The sequence below is a fragment of the Lathyrus oleraceus genome, chromosome 5 (assembly GCF_024323335.1).
Source record: "Lathyrus oleraceus cultivar Zhongwan6 chromosome 5, CAAS_Psat_ZW6_1.0, whole genome shotgun sequence".
In the NCBI taxonomy this organism is placed as follows: domain Eukaryota; kingdom Viridiplantae; phylum Streptophyta; class Magnoliopsida; order Fabales; family Fabaceae; genus Lathyrus; species Lathyrus oleraceus.
In genome coordinates, this window is record NC_066583.1 from 104979531 (window position 1) to 104983524 (window position 3994).

General features: G+C 38.8%; 1 pseudogene; it reads right to left on the reverse strand.

The window, feature by feature from the left end:
- Positions 1 to 2170: 2170 nt before the first annotated feature.
- On the reverse strand, positions 2171 to 2270 carry LOC127089209 (uncharacterized; annotated as a pseudogene).
- Between the last annotated feature and the right edge of the window lie 1724 nt (positions 2271 to 3994).

The window sequence follows — 3994 nt, forward strand, 5'->3', positions numbered from 1 at the left end:
ACGAGCGTCACGCGAAGTAGCCTTGTGACGGACGTCACACATAGCGTGACGAACGTCACACAACTCCACTACCTTTTTGGCGCAAGTATCGCCCTCAGAAAGACGTGAAGAATAACGTTAAGGAGTTAGTCTCCTATATGCACGCCGTGGATATAGCCACGCTGAAGAATGGGAGAAACGGAATGCATTACCAAGGCTATTATAAATAGCCATCTCACAAACCAAAAGAGAACAGGTTTTTGCACGCTCAGTTTTGCGAAAGCTCTGCCAAATTTTCCTTTCACGCCTTTGCCTATTTTTTTCTTCCTTTCCAGCATCGTTCACTTTATTTATTTTATTTTGCAAGCTTTATTTTCTTTTTCCCTTGCAATTTATTTTCCCCCGTTCTTAGCTTTTAGATATTTTTCGCGTAGTAGTTTCTACACCGGAAACTACTGGGCAACTTTATACCGGATTTAACCTTACGTTATATTCGAGTTTTATTTCCTTGATTTATTTTACTGTTTAATTGAAGAATCCAAGAACAAATCCTACCGGCTTGTGGAGGAGTGTTCAAGACCATTGTATTACGCATTCAGGTTCTTTAATCGTCATTTAATTTTTAATGTTTTATTCTATTGTTTATTTACATTGCATGCCTGGAATGAGTCTGTTTATGCATGACATAGATTTGTATTTATTTAGCATGTCTGGCTAATTTGCCTAGGTATCGGTATGTAAAGTAAGCAGAAAAAGGGATCAAGACTAAGTCGGTCTATTCAAACTTAAAATTAGAATCAATCTTTTTATGGTCTTAACTTACAGGTTTAATAATAAGATTTTTTACAAAAGTAAAAGACATAAAGAAGTTGAAACCAACAGAGCGAGAGTTTGAGGTTTTAACTGGACAGTGTAAGTTAGTCATTAAATCTATCTCAGGGCGAGAGCAAGTTTTAGAATTAATTAAATTCTGACTTTTTTCCAAAAAGTATTTTTAAAGATTGAATGTGAGGACGAGAGTTAAGCATTTAGATTTAATTGTATAACCTAAGTCAACAGAGCGAGAGTTTGAGATAAGGGTGTTTAAAACGGTCAGTATTTTCTTAAAAAGAGTTTCTGCAACTTTATTGTTTTCAAAATATGATTTTTGACTTAATTATAAGTGACAGCTACATTAATATAAGATCATGGTTTCTTCAACAGAGCGAGAGTTTGAGATAAAACCTTTAACCAATAAAGTTAATCGAAACGATTTATTTTAAAACCGAGAGACCGACAAGGAATTGAATCCCTAGTTTTGACGAACTACATACCGATATCCGTTTTATTAATATTTAATCTAGATCTTAGTTTAGTTTTTTAGTTTTTCCCCAAACAATCAAACATTTTCACCTTAGATTTACGTAGTAACTTTAGATAACGGTACATCGATTCATAAGTCCCTGTGGGATCGATATCTTTTAAAACTACGCGATAGAACTGTGCACTTGCAGTTTGTATCCCATTCTCGACTCACACAGTCGAGCGATCAAGTTTTTGGCGCCGTTGCCGGGGACTTTTATTCAATCGATATCGTAACTCTTCCGTTACGCTGTAGAGACTAAGGTTTCTTTTTCCTTCTATTCTTTCTTTCGTTGATTTGTATGCCACGCACTCGCTCCCAAGGCGAGCCGCTCTATTTACGAATCAACGATATCGAACTATATCTCCGAGTCTTACGACGAATTCGGGAATATCGTGCTGAAAACAATCTCCCTCCTATAAACCTTCCTGATATCAAAAACATTTTTTCCTTCTTTAACCGAGATGGCAGAACCAGCTCGTGCTCTTAGAGATTACGCTGCTCCATCGCAAGATGAACCGCATTCAAGTATTGCTCCGCCCGCAATAGAAGCAAACAACTTTGAACTTAAACCTTCACTGTTGCAGGCTGTGCAACAGAACCAATTCTCTGGAAATCTTACCGAAGATCCAAACCTTCATTTATCCGTATTTGTTCAATATGCTGATACTGTTAAAGCTAATGGTGTCACTTCAGAGGCAATTCGACTTCGTCTTTTTCCTTTCTCATTAAGAGATAGCGCTAGAAGATGGCTTCAATCTCTCCCTTCCAACTCAGTCACCACATGGAACGAGTTGAAGAAAGTTTTTCTTGCCCGATATTTTCCGCCAAGCAAAACAACTATGTTAAGAGCCCAGATAAACGGATTTAAACAGAAAGACAACGAGTCTCTTTTCGAAGCATGGGAAAGATACAAAGACATGATGAGACTTTGCCCACACCATGGTTTGGAAGACTGGTTAGTAATTCACACATTTTATAATGGTCTCTTATACAATACAAGGTTAACAATAGACGCCGCTGCAGGTGGTGCATTAATGAACAAACCTTATGCTGATGCTTACCAGCTTATCGAGAGCATGGCCCAAAACCACTATCAGTGGGGAACCGAACGAACAACAGTGGAAAAACCTCAACCGAAAACCGGCATGTACGAGATAAGTAACCTTGATCACGTTAATGCAAAAGTGGATGCTTTGGTCCAGAAGATTGAAAGTTTAAACGTATCACCACCAACCGCCGTGGTTGCTATAACTCAGAATTGCGAGGTCTGTGGAATCCAAGGCCACACTCCTGCGGAATGTCAACTCTTGACTGGAATCCAAACAGAGCAGGTAAACTATGCTCAAGGAAGCCCCTATTCGAATACCTATAACCCAAATTGGAAGAACCATCCAAACTTTTCATATAAGAGTAATAATGCTTTATACGCACCTGGACAGTCTCCGAATCAAACCCCATCTGTATCTCCGGGATATCAGAAACCAAATCCTAACAATAATACCCCTAGAAAATCCAACTTGGAAATCATGATGGAAAACTTTATAGCTTCCCAACAACAAACCAATAAAGATTTCTTAAACCAGAACATACACACTGGCGAACAACTTAAACAACTAGCAAGCAAAGTAGATGCCTTGGCTACCCATAACAAAATGTTAGAAACCCAAATATCTCAAGTAGCTCAACAACAAGCACCTACTGCTGCACCAACTGGTACATTCCCTGGACAGCCCCAACCTAATCCGAGAAGCCAAGCTCATGCTATTATATTAAGAAGTGGAACGGAAGTGGAAGGACCGTCTGATCCAAGGATAGAAAACCAAAACCCTAAGAAATCTACTGAGGAAAGTGAACCTAAGGAAAAGGAAGAGAGTAATAAGGATACCCTAGAAAAGAGGGAACCTTATGTACCTCCACCACCTTACAAATCACCTATACCTTACCCTCAAAGGCTTGTTAAAACCAAAGATGTAGGCCAATTTAGAAAATTTGTCGATCTCCTTAAACAATTAAACGTTACAATTCCGTTTACCGAAGCTATTACGCAGATGCCCTCATATGCTAAATTCTTAAAAGAAATTCTTTCTAATAAAAGGAAACTTGAGGATAGCGAAACCGTTACACTCCCTGCCGAATGTAGCGCTATAATCCAAAACATGCCTCCTAAACTCAAGGATCCGGGTAGTTTCTCTATACCCTGTCACATAGGAAAATTTGTCATCGACAAAGCCTTATGCGATTTAGGAGCCGGAATTAGCGTTATGCCTTTATCCATATGTAAGAGACTGGAAATGGGAGAATTAAGACCGACCAAGATGTCTGTGCAATTAGCAGATCGTTCCATCAAATATCCTGTAGGAATCCTTGAAAACGTTCCCGTACGCATAGGTCAGTTTTACATTCCCACTGACTTCACAATTATGGACATTAGAGAAGATGATACTACACCTATTATACTAGGAAGACCATTCTTAGCAACTGCCGGTGCAATCATAGACGTAAAACGAGGAAGACTCACCTTCGAAGTAGGTGAAGAGAAAATTGAATTCATTCTTTCCAAATTCTTGAAAGCACCAGCAACAGAAGATACATGTTACTTCATGGATATCATCGATGAATGCATAAAAGAAGCAAAGTCAGGAGAAGACAAATCATCAGACTATCTTTTAG